We start from the raw sequence: 15,413 nt of genomic DNA, 5'->3' as shown, positions 1-15,413 counted from the left end.
GAAGACAGAGCATTTGGCTGATATGAGTTATGCGGTGTCACTGTATTCCACCCAGAGCTTAGGGAACAATGTGAGAGCTCTCCTGTGGCCAGCAGACACCTGTAAACTTCCTGATTGCAGTCAAAGACAAAGCAGCCCACTGTGTGATGGGTCTGCTTTCTTGTTCAGTGGAAGTAAGTTGTTATTACCATGTTATTTATTATACCTCCAACCTGAGCAATTCTATGATTCTATGACTCTATCTACAATATCAGAGGTGTTCCTGGCACTCTGAGAAGTAAGTAAAAGATGAGTGGCTGAAAAAACACCTATTGACCTAGTGCAGAGATATAGCAAAGTGAAACACAGCAGTAACAAAGGCTTGTAAAGAACATAGCAACTTATCTTGCATTACTCCATCAACACCAGCAAGAGGAGGTGGGTGTGCTGAAGAGGTGGCCCTATGGAGTGCTTTGTGCAAGGAATCGGGCTTATGGAAAGGATGGTTCTGAGCTCTGGTCTGTGTCATCACTTTCAGTGCACACACTCCAATACTGAGCCAGTGTGGAACTCTGTGCTCTGACCAGATAGTTCTATGGACCCCTTGGCAGAGGTGTGGATGCCGCACTAGAAGCATTCAAGGCCAGGCTGGATGGGGCTGTGAGCAGCCTGGTCTAAAGGGAGATGTCCCTACCTATAGCAGGGCGTTGGAATTGGATAATCTTAAAGGTCCCTTCCAACTCAAACCATTCTATGATTCTATGATTCTAATTACTGAGTGACAAATAATCATGCCCAGCAGGATTCCTGTTAATCCTGTCTACCACTTCCACTCAGCTCCAGCTCCCTCAACTAATCCTCATCTACTTGGTTTAAAGCAATAGCAGACCAAAAGGATCCAATAACACAGGCAGAGTTGGCACGTCACAGTGTTCGCTTTCAGGTCAGTAAGATTTCCAATATAAAAGTTCTATTTGCTACAGATGCAGGCAAAGGAATTCTTTGCAGCCTCCTCAGAAAGGGAGCAGCTGATCTAAGCACACAGGGACTAGAAAAAGCTAGAAATAAAATGACTGCTCATACAAAGAATATGAACAACAACAAAAAAAATCCCTTTTAAATTAAGGAATTTGTCATCAGTTCAGCCTTACAGCGACTATGAAAACACCTTGCTATTTTTCATTGATGTCCCCCATGAATCTACTAGATTTTAGACTCTTATATTTATCTATCTTCCTATAGATATTTTCCTATCCTTCCCAGGCATATTCCACACGTGACAAGCTCTGGCTCTGTACCCTCTACAGTTCAGCTTATCGTGAGAATGAGAACCTCTGCAACCGCAATGAGCTCGAAGCGGCTCGGCAGTGCAGCCGGCGGTCGGCAGGTGGTGGTGGTGCATCACCCAGCTGTTGGATCGCTGCTGCCTTGGAGACCTCTATCGGTCTTGGATGGAGATGATTAGGGATTTAATGCATCTCGTCACTAAGAAATGAGAAATGCTACAGGTCTGCCTCTTTTGAATTGTGTAGAAATTGTATTTTCCTTTTTTTTTTTTTCCCCTCCATATGCAAATCAAAATGGAAGAAGTGAGAAGAAATATTATAAAGGATACATAACGCAATGGCAGCCCTGTTGTTTCCCACCTTACTCCCCCTTTCACATTGCTGTTGGCACAGCAGCATGTGTTTGAATGTGAAGAAGGGAGTGAAGAAGCTGGTCTCAGCCTCCATCTCCCAGGCAGGTAGGACAGAGGTGAGGCATGCTATTTTATAGTAGTTTGTTCATGCACAGAATTCTGCCATGCCTGCATCTCAAAGGCTTGATCTGTTTTCACTGCCACAGGGATTGTAGCACTCCCTCCTAGGGATATATGTGGCATAATTCGTCTGGAGCCGGTGTGTTCGTTATGATGATGAACGTGTTCAAGCCCACAGCCTGATCTGGTGGGTGGCAACCCTGCCCATGACTGGGGTTTGGAACTGGGTGCTCTTTAAAGCCTCTTCTAACCCAAGCCATTCAGTGATTCTGTGATGAACCATATTGAGCTGGGACCTCTACTGAGGATGGAAGAAGTGGATCCTGTTCCAGGACAGTGAGTGCACCTTTGAGCAGTACTGGTGATGAAGCTTCATAGCAGGAGCTTTGATGGGAGAAATATGCTGAAAGAAATATCTAAAATGGCTTAGACACGGGGCAGTATTTTTCAGTTACTTGGTCACACTGACAAAAAGAGAAAGAAAGATAAAGACACTAAATGACAGGTCACGTGCGTGAACAATCAAAGCTAGAATAGTAATTTAATTCGGGATGAGTGTAAAGCCTATTATGGAGGTAAAAACAGGTGTAAGTCAAAGCTGAACTAGTGCTTGAGAACAGGATGAGGGAATCAATCCTGTTTCCTTTTGTCAGATGTCAGTGCCAGAAGAAGAATCTAATATTAGAGAGGAGAATTGAAGGGGGAAGACTTGGCTGAAAGCACCTTCTCAGTGTTTGTTCCTGCTGGGAAGTTTTGGTTTGGGTGCTGTCTTCACCCAGGAACAGAACTGCATTATGGAGGGGATGAGTCTTTTCCTTATCTCAAAAACACTAGCAAAGGCTGGGCGGTGAAACAGAGAAAAATGTGCCCTGGGGCAAGCAGAGCAGAAACAAGAAATGACCTTTTAGAATTTTCCCACTACATCTGATTATTGCCTTTTCGCTTTTCCTCCCTCTCTACTTCACTATAATTCTTCTATCACCTAGGAAATACAGGAAATGCTTGCGTAAAGATGTAAGATAGAGAGCAATTCCCACGCTGCCCCTTTTGGATTTGGAAGCTGGTAAGTATTTATAGCTCAGTAAGTTCAACTTGATAATTTGACATTTCTGAGGGCAATGGCTATCTAAGTGCATCCTTATACTGTCTCTGGGGTGCTGCTGCGAACGAAAAACTGTCCCCATGGGCAATGATGTCACCTTTACGACTGAATACAAAGAATGGAAGACCATAAAAAGTATTTTATGAACAGTTTCTCCTTTATTATGTCCTGCAAAAATCCGTATCACTTCAAAAGGAAAAAAGCGAGGAAACAGTGAGAAATTTCAATAACTTTTTTAATGATAACTTCAAATACTAAAACAGGAATATAATACAAAAGCATTCCAAAATGAATCCCTGTCCAGAAATGATTCATTTTGTGCTATGAAGATATCAGTGTAAAAACATTGCCCGTGTTAGAAAAAAATCGAGTCTTAAGATAAATTAATATCTTACAGAAAAATCGCATTACAGCTTGTACTGTAAGGCTCAGTCATTAGTGAAGTTATTTAATATAGAAGTTTCGTCATGCATTATAATTAAAATGATAAGTTAATCACAGTTTTGACAGTTCTTCCTTGATTAATGTATATTGCTCTTGTAGGCTGGTGGTTTTCAATCACAGTGTCATGAACTGTGGGCAAATTGAGCCTGGAACCTCCATACGGAGGGACAAGATTTTCAGTGGAAATGGAATTTCTAAACCTTCAAAGACTTAAGAAAATCTACCTTCCAAAATTTAATCATTTCTGGTAATTGGATGGAGCAAATACTCCTGTAAGGACTGTGAAGTTCATGAACGCTGCAGAAGGCATAGATTTGATATAGTCTGACCATCAGCTATCACACCTATCCACGAAACATGAAATCTCCCTGGTTTTCTTTGGCAGATGTGTCACAAAGTATTCAGGGAAAGGCAGTACCTAAGAAAAACACTGTCAACATCACAGTAAAAAATATCAAATGTCTTCGCACCCCACCTCCTTCCCCTGGCAATCTGATTTCAGTGCCCTGCCTGCCCAGAAGCACTTTCTAACATCTACTCTCAATTTCCCTTGATGACATAAAAACCTCTTACTTTTGTTGCATCCAACGTAAGTGTGGTTAGCAGATTACTCCCTTCCTCTTTGCCGCAGTGCATTTTTACATCTGAGGGTTATTGCCATCTCCCTCCTCAGTGCTCTCTTCTTTCAGCTCAGCAACCCCATTTCTGTCAATCCTCCAAGACAGCTCATCATTCTTATTGCTCTCTTTTGGAGCCTTTCCAGGTCATCCACATTTTTCTCAAAGCAGCTGGGGTTGCCAGATACCCTTTTTAATATGGGACTTCCCATATTTAAGCCTCAAATCTCAAATGCTGTATTAAAAACACGTGATGCATTGCCTGCTCTTGTATTTCCTCTACATTTTAATAGGGGACACACGTTGTGAGGTTGAAACGCAGAAAATCCTGCAGCTGCTTTCCTGCCCTGTTCTTAGAGCCTCCTCTGGGAGCACAGAGACACGATCCAGTTGGTGGCTGTGACAGGAGCGAGAACTGGAGCAGCCCTAAGGAGCTGAGGAGGGCTGCAGGGCAATGAGCACACTGAGGCACCAGAAATGCACACCGGTGTATTAAAGTTCAGAATGCAGCAACTCCCCTCTGCTGCCCCACGTCAGGTGTGCTTGATCCTCCTGCCAAGGACTCGCTAATGTGATAAGAAAATAAATATTTTTGTTTTGTAGGCAATACTTTTGCTTATACAGCTCAGGAGATAGCAATCCAGGTCACTAACTTTGGCTTGGGATTCTCTATGATCTCTCCTCTACAAAATACTAGCCAGATAGTCATGCTTTGTCCTGCATTTGGTTACTTGTTCTCTCTAAGTACCTTGTCACCTCGTCTTTACTGAAGTTGACTTCTTTTTCACCAGAACACTTCTCAACTTGTCAGGATCATTCTGACTTCCAAGTCCTGCCCTCCATTGCTCTCGCCATTTCTCCAAGCCTGGTGTCATCTGTGCGTTTAATAAGTCTGCTTGCTTATAAAGCATACAAATTGTTAAAGAAAACACTAGAACCAGACCTTGGACAGATCTTTGAACTATATGTGATGTATCTTTAATTTATTTCCTCAGAGAAGCATCTACTCTGTTATTTGGAGCAATTCAGGAGCGGAACAGATTCCCACAGACAATTTCCATGGATACTACACAACACGGAGGTCTAAGCTTGCTTCCTCCGCTTCCAGATGTGTGGAATTACTGCATTGCTCACAGCATCAGCTCTTGTCTCTGGAAGCAAAGTCTGGAAGGCACCCCGACTGTCCTCATCCCTCCCCTCCGCGGCAGTATCACTGTTCTGTGGACACATGTGCAGATCTAGCTGGAGCTGATGATCAACCCAAAGGAGGAACCGTCTCAGTCCTGAGAATACAAAATAGCTACCACAAAAGACAGCAGTGGTTCGTCTGTGGGTTCCCATGCAACTTGGAAATACAAGAGAGAAATCATCATTGCCTTTTGCAGCCTGTAAGATTTGTGACAGCCAATTGCAGCGATATCCATAACTTCTGAAAAAGAAAACATCATTTTTCTCCTACTGGCATATCTCAACTGCACGAGAAGCGTTTCTTTCAGCATCACCGAAGGCCTGGGATATCTCACTTCATGAATCACATTAGATGTCTTCTCCTAATTTTGTACGACCATCTGTGAATCTTTCCAACCCAGGTTCCATCAGGAGCAGGATCTGGCAGTTGGAAGAGATTTGAGACCAACTCACTTGATCCTTTTCCTGCTTCTCAGGCTGATGATATTTCAGCATAAAAGGAGGCTTTGAGCTGGTGTTGACTGCTTTTTCTCCTCTTTTCAAGGTAGTGGCAAATTCATCCTTACGGAGTAAGGATGTCTTTGCAGGATCACTAATACCCTTCTTGGTAATTCAGTTGCAGTGCAAAGCTTTGGATGACTGAAGTGGGAAGGACAGAGGAAAGAAAAGCAACCCAAAGTAAGTTTTTAAGTTCTTTTGTTTACTTCATGCTATTCCTAGCTTAATTTCTAACTTTTGAACAAATTGCCATCATTAGCTAGAGCATTAAAAAATAACCTTGTCAGAAACAGAGAAAGCAGTTCAAAGAATCCACCAACCAATAGTGGGAACATAGGTTGGAAAGCTCTACCCTGTACAGCCTGTGCTGAGAGAGCATGGACTCGCAGGAATTATACGTGCTCAGAACTACTCATGGGATTGCCCTGTGCTTGTGTGGCCAGATCTCTGAACGTCATGGAGTAGTTTTGCTTTGCAGTGATGCAAGGAGGTAATAATTCCCACATTTTTCTCTTGGTGTCAGAGGGAAGTTATCCTGAAGAGCAGGAAGGCTGAGAATTGGGACCTCCAGTTTCTCTAAGGTGATATTTAAAGATTGTTTAACTCCAAATGCTTTGTGTTACTAAGCACCTTGAAGATTTATGACCTTTATGACAATCATTTTCCTCTGCAAATTTCCCTTCTGCTTAAGTATTCACAGGGAGAATAAGTTTTCTTTCTTTTCCCCTCAAGGCAGCAATGCTTATCCTGTGAGTATTTCTGAACGAAAGGGGGGATTACTGCCTTAGCTCAGTTTGGAAGCATTTACAAGGCTTCCTGCTGTGCCTCCTGTCCAGCTGCCCTGCCTGTCTCTGTGTGCGACTCTTCAGCTTTATTTTGCAGGAAGGAATTGGGAAAATAAAAAAAATCCACTAACAAGCTTTGAGATGCTTTACCTCATAAAATCCCACTTGGGATATAATGGTTTTTGAGGAAAAGAGGGAGCTTCACATAATGGGATTAAGGAAATTCCCATCTGCTTAGAGCCTCCTTTTCTCTGCCTCTTGTTGATAGGGAAAGGAGTTTAATCACTGTAATTGCATTGTAGGATGATGGCTATTGTCTCAGTGTGCAAGGCTAGCTTTATTGCCTTTTGGCTACAAGGGGCTGAACTGTGTGGAGGAAGCCAGTGGCACCCAGGAGTTTTTACCATGACCAATCTCTCACCAAGACAGAGGATATTTATTGTGATCCTTAGCTGCACTTTGGATCTGCATGACAGGATCATTCACCCTCAAACCTATTTTATTAGTGGAACAAGGTGGAGATACTGCAATCCATGTTCTTTCTGAGATTATTATGATATGTTTCTGAGAGTTAGACATCTTTACCTTTTTTCCTCCCCACCTTCAAGTTTATCAGCCATTACAGCTTTGTTTCCATGAAATATTTAGAAGGCTATTAAAGGAGTGCAATTACACTGTTTTCAGACTGAGAACTACATGATCGCTATGCCATTACTGGGCTTGCCTGGAGAAGAGAAGGCTATGGGTTGACCTCATTGCAGCCTTCCAGTACCTAAAAGGAGCCTATAAGCAGGAAGGGAGTCAACTCTTTACAAGGGTAGATAATGGCAGGACAAGGGGAAATGGTTTTAAATTGAAGGAGGGAAGATTTAGATTGGATATCAGGGGAAAGTTCTTTACCAAGAGAGTGATGAGGTGCTGGAACAGGCTGGCCAGAGAGGCTGTGAATGCCCCGTCCCTAGAAATGTTCAAGGCCAGGTTGGATGGGGACCTGGGCAGCCTGGTTTGGTATTACACATGGAGATTGGTGGCCCTACATGTGGCACAGGGGTTGGAGCTTGATGGTCCTTGAGGTCCCTTCCAACCCAGGCCATTCTATGATTCAACATAAGAATTCTGCAGATGTACTTTTAACATGATTTTTTTTTAGTATCTTGCGCAAGCTCAGTTTAAAAAAAATCCTATCCATAGTCGTTTCTAAAATAGAACTTGCCAGAGAGAAATCATAGATTTGTACAATCATGAAGGTTGGAAAAGACCACTAAGATGATCTAGTCCAACCCACTGCCAAATGCTGTTATATTTTTAAGAACAGATCAGTACTTAATTATCATTTAAGCACATTTGCTGTTGTTTAAGCACATTTGCTGTTCAAAAGTATCATTGAAGTTTTCTGAGAAACTAAAGACATTCTGTGCTGCAAGGAGCTTCTGAAAGGTTACACCAAAAGGAAAGGACTCAGCGTTCATTAGCACACCTTATTCCAGCCTGAGGCAAGCACATAGCAGTCTGTGCACTTAGATTTCCTACTTTCTGTTTTACTCTCCAAAATCTTTCAGTTTTTTATTTCCCTAGCAGACATGTTTGGGCAGTCCCATCTAAATGGCAGTCTGTTCTCAGAGAGATGGTAACCCCACGCCCCCAGACCCACATGTGCCCTTGCCAGAGCATCCCGCTCTGCTTTGAAGCACCTCCGCCATGGAGACCTCCACACCCACTCAGCATTCCTTCACTTATGTACCTATGTGTACAAAGAAATCAGAAGTGTTAGCATGCATTTCATTTTTAGTTCTTAATTCAACTGATGAAGAGCTTAAAGCAAAACAGTGCTTTTCTTGAGGATGCCAGAATTTTTCAAGTTGAACTTCTTGAAATCTGGATAAATTTCTCTTCCACTTCACACATTTTTAATGGAAACTTTCATCTTCTCAAAAGAAGCATAAAAATGCTCACAGAAACTATTTTCAATAGAGTGAGGTACTTTCCTCTAAATAAGAATTTTCAATTTTTCCTAAAGAGTCAAAAACGCTTCCCTCAGCAAGGCCAAAGAAGCTGAAATTAATGCTCCTTGATTTTGCCACAAGCCTTGTAAGAAGCCTCAGGGATTTTTATTAGGAGCTCTGGCACCTCAGCCGCATCATTTTTACGTAAATGAAGCTCTTGTTAAATGTTAAGCAAAGTTAAATCATACTCTGCAGAGACTGCTAAGCAGCTTGACTAAAATTGCTCTTTCCTCTTGATCACTTGATTTTCTTATGAATTCACCACCTCTCTACCTCTCTCGTTGCCATAGAGCTTGCACAGCTTATTGAAATGAGACAAAAATTCCCAAGTAAAACAAAAAATGCAGTGAAGTAGAAAAGTAACATGGGCAGAAAAGGCACTAAGAGGGTAGGTAGAAACAATAATTCTGTAGTGCTATCTGTAGAGGGTGTATCGCTTTTTTCTTTAACAATTACATAACACTATGTTATGTTTCATTGATTCCATTAACACATTACATTTCAATTATGCCTTATTATATCTTGTTTCACCATTTTTTTTCCAGCCTTCACCAGCACACCTGCTTGAGGGGCCGCAGAACTCCAAAGTTCATCAATACTATGTGAATCACTGCTGGAGACTGACATTAGAAATCCATCTTCATGCTGGCCTGGTTCCTCATCTCCTACATCACTAAATTACAACTTAAATCCAAATATCTCCCAAATGTTTTGATACAAGACCTAAAAAACCCCCATTTCTCAGCTCCCTGAAGACTTCATAGACCATATGCTTCTCAAAGGAGAAGTTATGCTGTTTCACTTCTTTCTAATGACTGTTGGCCAATGGGAAAATGTATAACTGAACAACTTAGGTTATGTCCGCTTGGAGAAGTTGAAGATTTCATTAGATGCTGGACAACAATATTCACATCCAAAGCACTCAATTTCCATGCTGCATCAGGCTTAGTCTCAGTCTCCCCAGAACACAGTGAAAAGATGTGACAGTAGCTTTCTGTGTAGAAATATATTTGGCAAATATATAAACCCTGCAGAGCATCCCTTGAGAGGCTAAAGGAATTTAAACTTAAGTCCCATGCAGATCTCCTCTAAGGTGTTATTTTCCCCCCTAAATACCATGTTGAAATTCTACTTTTACCAAGTTTAAAACTGGAAGATACATTATGTTTGCAGAACTGGAAATCTCAGTGAATAAATAAATCTTGAGAAGCACAGCTACAGGGAAACAGGCACAGACCTTGCACCATTCACAGCTTTAAAAAAAGTGTTGGAGCTTAGTAAAGCCAGCATCACACACACAGCAAATTAGAAGGAGGGCACGCTCTCCTCATGAACTTGGGGAAAACCCACACATTTCAAAAGCACATAATTCAGCTGTAAAATGTTAACAACTGTTTTCCAGACTTCGCTTTGGTATACAAAATTCAGCCCAGAAACTCTTCCATTTCACAAAGTATGGTTCAAATTAAGGGGAAAAAACAACCCTTTACATATCTTTGCAGTGTTTTTTTTTTTTTCTTTCCACAACACCAGAGTTCTGTCAAAGTGGGAATCTTCATAAAAACAACTATTCATATTCTATGGTTTATTTATGCAAATTGGATGGGCAATGTTAATTAAATGAACACTTAGATCTGTGTAGACCTTTTTACCAGTAGGTTTCAAGAAGATAAAGTATGAGAACCTTACTTTGGAACCAAAGAAATGAAGATCTGGATAGGTTGGATAGCTGGGCTGAAGCCAATGGGATGGGATTCAACAAGACCAAATGCCGGGTCCTGCACTTTGTCCACAATAACCCCAGGCAACGCTACAGGCTTGGGGCAGAGTGGCTGGAAGACTGTGTAGAGGAAATGGACCTGGGGGTGTTGATTGACACTAGACTGAACATGAGCCAGCAGTGTGCCCAGGTGGCCAAGAAGGCCAATGGCATCCTGGCTTGTATCAGAAATAGTGTGGCCAGCAGGAACAGGGAAGTAATTATCCCCCTGTACTCAGCACTGGTGAAGCCACACCTTGAGTACTGTGTCCAGTTTTGGGCCCCTCACTGTAAGAAAGACATCGAGGCCCTGGAGCATGTCCAGAGGAGGGCAACAAAGCTGGTGAGGGGTCTGGAGCACAGGCCTTATGAAGAGCGGCTGAAGGAGCTGGGATTGTTCAGTTTAGAGAAGAGGAGGCTCAGGGGAGACCTTATTGCTCTCTATAACTACCTGAAGGGAGTTTGTAGTGAGCTGGGGGTCGGCCTCTTCTCTCAGGTGACTAGTGATAGGACTAGAGGGAATGGCTTCAAGCTGCACCAGGGAAGATTCAGGCTGGACGTTAGGAAATACTACTTCTCTGAAAGGGTGGTCAGGCACTGGAATGGGCTGCCCAGAGAGGTGGTGGAGTCACCGAACCTGGTGGTGTTCAAAGAGCGTTTGGATGTTGTGTTGAGGGACATGGTTTAGCGAGAACCATTGGTGATGGGCGAATGGTTGGACTGGATGATCCTGTGGGTCTTTTCCAACCTTAGCGATTCTATGATTCTATAAGAAACATTGTAAGTGACGTATGAGCTGATCTACCAGACTAGGAACCAAGCCAGGAGAAAGGCAAACGAAGGGATGGATGCATGCAATAAAAGCCTTCAAATGATGCCAGGCTGGATTTTTTTCCTGTGACAGACAGTTATTGTACAGTTATGGTCTTCTAATTAACCAGTTAAAGTACAGTTTCTGCAATTGTCCTACATATGTAGGTACCTGGATATTAAGCCTATAGTTTCATGAAGTACAGAAATTCAGTTCCCTCTGATCCCCCTGAGAAGAAAACAGAGAACAAAACCAACCACCATTTACCTTCCCCTGAACACCTCTGCTGGTAACAGCTTTGTAAAATATTCCTGTGCAATATCTACTGAGCATTAGCATTGTGCACTTCATACAGTGATGCATCACTGTCCTTTGCTGCAATTTTAGTTAATTACCCCATGAAAAACTTAAAAGATTTAAGCTCATAAAAAGTAGTAAATAATACATATCAGTAGTTTGATTTCTTGCTACAACACAAAGTTGGAAGTTCAGCCTTCAGTAACCTCTGAGCTATTCCTTATCCCCACAGCTTCTGTGACAGTACTACAGGAACGTCTATCTGTACACAGCATACAATATTACCCTTTATGAAGGCAGCACTGGAACGGAGATATATAATTAATTACATTCAATTTAGCACCATGGATTTAAGGATTTGCCTTCCATTAGCAAACAGAGGAGGGAAACTTAGAAAGTAGATAACATCTATTATAGACAGATCATATAAATGACTATTTCACACTTATTTAATCCTTCAAAAGCACTATCAGAGAAAATAGTTGTTTCTTATAAGCAGATGTACTGTTTGAAGGCACTCAGAGCAATATTCAGATGCTGCTGTATGGAGTGTGTGTTAAGGAAAGCCCAAAGCAGTTGGGACAGTCTGCTGTAAGCTGGCAGGGTGAGGGCAGAGGCTGCAGACACAGTGCATGGATGGATGTGTGCATGGCTGGGGATAGATGCATGGCCACGCTGCCAAAGAGACCTGCCTTGTTCTTGGGCTGGGTGTAGAGACAACAACCCTGATCTTCAGCGCAATGGGCATGCAGCAAGACTGAACAGAAAAGAAGATACTGGGAGGAAAGTGATGGCTTGAGACTTTTTTTCCCTGAAAAATCAGAAAAAACCCCAACTCTGCTACAACCAAAAATCCAGTCATCCAAAACATTTCATCTGTGAAAAGAATTCAAATTCAATTATTGACTGCACAACAAATTACTGCATCTCAGTCAGAGGCCGTGCGTGGAAGCTGAAACACTGAGAACACAGCTAGAACGTATTCCAAACGCAGCCTTCACCCAGGACTCTCTGAAGCACAGTCGACATCAGAGACAGCAGAGCAGGAAATATGTTCTCAGATGGAAAGGTCTGCTACATTCCTCCAAGAATTGCCCTCTAGAGCCGGAGCCTCTTTGTCTAACAGGTACAGCTGAGGCAGGTCCCTGTGCTTTGAAACACTGCTGTTAGAGAAGAATCGAGGTATGGCTTTTGGTTCAAGACTGAATGGTTGGTACTGACAAAATCTGGAGTAGGCAGCAGGACTCTGCTTTCACGTATACATTTGTTTCACAGCCTGAAGCTGGAAAAGCTTTAATTTAAATCTTACTGATAAAATAGAAAAAAAAGCTATTGATCTTAATTTTTTTAGCATGCATGGTATTTTTATTAATGATTAATAACCTTACTATACTATCACAATATATCTGTATATGTATTTTTCTTGTTAAAGTATACAATTTAGGTGTAAAACATTTCATTTGATTCATCTCCAACACTACTAACCTTTTCTTACTTAAATCTGTAATGCAAATCTATAAAAATCACCATCAGCTATAACAGATGAGTCCATTGAAAGGCAGTGGCCCTAGGGATGGCTCTGACCTCCTGATCTTTCCATCGCCACTGCTCACACAGCCAGGACTCCTTTGTCCAGATCAAACCTTTCAGTAGCTGGCACTGATGATCAGAGCAAAGCAACTCTCCCACATCTCTCTGGACATGGCTTTTATGCTCCTCTGCATCTCCATGAGACTAAACAACAATCAGCATTTGACTCTAAAACTCTTTTCATGGCCATCTTATAGTTCAGACACGGTCCCCCCAGGAACCTGTAGCATGGGGGTCATAGAAATCTCATCCTGTTCCCCCTAGATACATTCACATATTTCCACATCAGGTAGAATACATGTAGCAAAACCAAACTGGGCATGCACAATCACCTGTAGTTTCTTCAGGCAAGGCCACCTCAGAGATGCAAGAAAAACAGTCTAGGAAAAGTTTTAGAGACCTTTTTCCTGCCAACATACACAAACCTAGTTACTTTGTTCCAAGGGGCCAACTTCATCATGTACCATACTGGTAGTTAATTCGGCCTAAATGCTTGCCAGTTTTTAATACAGCTTCCCTAAAGTTCCTATTAATCTGGGGTGAATATAAAGTGCACTGCTTTCTCCCAGCTTGTTTCATCCTCTGATTACATTCACATATTGTACGCAGCACAGCTGTGGACACTTCAGGAGCAGCCATCCTGAAGATGGAGATTGACCATCCAGTACAACCCACCCCATCCCAACACTCTGATTTTCTTTCTGTAGGGTTTCACCATCGATTGTAGCCTTCCCAAATCTTATCTAACACTATCTCATCTAGTCTGTGTTCCAAAATTCGATTTATGCACCTGTATTCATTCATTTTTCACTTGGCTTTGCTGTAATGTCTAACAGCAGAGATAGCATTTGTACTTCTGATAGCTCAAAAGTTTACACATCATTTGAAAGCCATGCATTTGCAGATAGATAAAAATAGTCTTCGTGTTTTAATTAAGTGTTTGCAGTGCAACAGTCAGCGTTGGCAATGGCAACAGTCAGTTACAGCTAATGATACCTTTTGATAAAGGCATCAAATTGTTTTACCCCCAAACCAACCTGTACTACTTTGAGTAATTTCTGCTGGCACCTCTGGCTTATGTGCTGCTGATGGTCAGTTTTTATCCTATTGATGTGTACTGTTATGGTAATTGGAGGCTATTTTAGACTATTTGTGTTTACCCTTATTGCTAGTTAATCCCCCCAGAATTGTGAAGCATCACTCACAGATTTTCCATGTTAGCTGTTATTTTGCCACTTCTGCACAGAAACTTGCTTGAAACCACCTCAAATCACAGATTTGTTGGCCAAGTTCCTATTACCCTCAGCAGCTCTGTATTAGGACCTACGTGGCTCAATTAATCAGGTGGCTAACACCAAGCAAGTCTAAAGACAAGGATGAATGGAAAGCATCCTGGGGGACAGCTGTGCAGGAAAATTAAAGTCAAAAAGGAAAGTTGCAGCAGAGACCACAGTAGGACAGAGGAGGAGCTCCTGGCTGTGAGCTGTCTGCAGCTCCAGGAGCCCTGGCTTTTGGCACTTTGTGAAGAATTGCAGCTGCTGATGCTGTCAATAGTCCAGAAAAAGTAGCAGCTGCAAGGGAAGGAGGGAGGACTGCTTGGGACTTCCTGACTGACCTCACACTTCTGTAGCCCAGATCATTTCTCCTTCTCCTGCCATACTTCACCCATAAAAACACTGATTACTATGATTTCATGCAGGTGGAGGAAATTTCACTTTCACGGCTTCAGAGTTGTTTCATTTTCAGATCCTAAGGGTTTCCACAGCTTGGAGAGATCACAGGAGTGATTTTTTCAAGCGTGGGGCTTGGGGGCTCTCAGTGTTGGGACCTGCCTTTTTACTACTGCTGGAAAGGTCCAGAACTTGAGGGTTGAAAACTATCAAGTGAACATCATACAACAAAATACAATTTTCACAGAAAATGGTTTCTCTTTGTTAAATTTCACATCTACTCATTGTAAAAGCATCCCCATAAAACAAACAAAAAAAAGTGTTCATGTTATTTTGTGTGAAAAGACAAAACACTTATTAGAAGGCATAACACTTTTTGATTCTTGTCTTACAGAATAAGCTACGAATCCTCAACATATAAAGTGACTATAAAGTAAAAACTAATTTCTCATGTAGTTATTCTGTTCCTGAGACCTTTCTGGCTATCTAATATATTTCCAAAGGAACATGTTGTTTTGATAACTGAATACTCAATTAGATATTCCTCTAGCAAACCAATTCAGAACTTCCTATCACGATCTTCTGTACAGCTACACAGATAGGGCATATAATTGGACAAAACTTTTCACAGCCACAAGATTAAGTTTCTTCTTTAATAAATAATTCTTTTTATTATTAAAACATATGTTAAATGTATATTGTAGACAACTGTATAGCCATTTTGGAAGGCTTATAGTAAGACCCTGTGATGCTATACTGAGATGACAATAGCAGAGTGGCAAAGTCTTTGGCTACAGCAAATGAGAATGAGCCCAAATTCAGCAGCCACAGATGCAGAGACAGATAAAAAGAGCTACTTACTTCTAGAAGGCCTCAGAAAAGCAGGGAACCCTGGCAAGATATGCCCTCAC

At 41.9% G+C, this 15,413-nt stretch overlaps 1 long non-coding RNA gene across 2 annotated transcripts; it reads left to right on the top strand.

Moving 5' to 3' along the window:
• The first annotated feature begins 1,419 nt into the window (after positions 1-1,419).
• On the top strand, positions 1,420-15,183 carry LOC101752025. Of its 2 annotated transcripts, XR_005857435.1 has the most exons (4): positions 1,420-1,734; positions 2,725-2,801; positions 4,897-5,767; positions 8,921-15,183. It is a non-coding gene; the product is annotated as an uncharacterized LOC101752025 (long non-coding RNA). The 2 variants fall into 2 exon arrangements; XR_001465224.4 differs by lacking the exons at positions 1,420-1,734; positions 2,725-2,801 and adding an exon at positions 6,111-6,168 and having other exon boundaries at positions 5,136-5,767.
• The last annotated feature ends 230 nt before the right edge of the window (positions 15,184-15,413 follow it).

This window comes from Gallus gallus, chromosome 2 (genome assembly GCF_016699485.2).
Source record: "Gallus gallus isolate bGalGal1 chromosome 2, bGalGal1.mat.broiler.GRCg7b, whole genome shotgun sequence".
Taxonomy (NCBI): domain Eukaryota; kingdom Metazoa; phylum Chordata; class Aves; order Galliformes; family Phasianidae; genus Gallus; species Gallus gallus.
This window is presented reverse-complemented; position numbering and strand designations above follow the sequence as displayed.